The following is a 499-nucleotide window of genomic DNA, read 5'->3' as shown; positions in this document are numbered from 1 at the left end:
CCACAGCAAGCGGTGTTAGGCTTTGTGGCGAATCATAGCTACGAATGTGCTAATGAATGCTTAGCCCGTGTGAAAAGCTTTGTCAGAAGCTAAATGAATGAATGTGTGAAAATGCAAGAGAGAATTGAGTAGGCTGTAATTTTAGAATGGAGCTCTAATAGCGGAGAGCAAACCAGAGAACTGCTATATTGGTACATTTAAGGCTGATTTAGTTGAGGTTTGTATCCAGGCAGCCTGGCACGGCCAACAGATGGAATGAGTTTCATTGAGTTTTTAAACTAAACCTGTTATCGGTCTTGCATTGTCATCAGTTGGAAATGAATGTTTTGCAATTTAAAGATATTTCATTTGTAAATTAAAAAGAAAAATAAAGAAACAAGACATGTAGCAGTATTGTTGCCAAGTGCTGGCCCATAAAAGGTAGGAAAAACCAACAACGATAACCAAAAAAACGATAGTTATTCAAACAACAGATGCTTTTGTCCAAGGTGATTTACAA

Source organism: Puntigrus tetrazona, chromosome 12 (assembly GCF_018831695.1).
Source record: "Puntigrus tetrazona isolate hp1 chromosome 12, ASM1883169v1, whole genome shotgun sequence".
Classification (NCBI taxonomy): domain Eukaryota; kingdom Metazoa; phylum Chordata; class Actinopteri; order Cypriniformes; family Cyprinidae; genus Puntigrus; species Puntigrus tetrazona.
The sequence above is the reverse complement of the archived record's forward strand: the minus strand, read 5'-3'. Positions refer to the sequence as shown.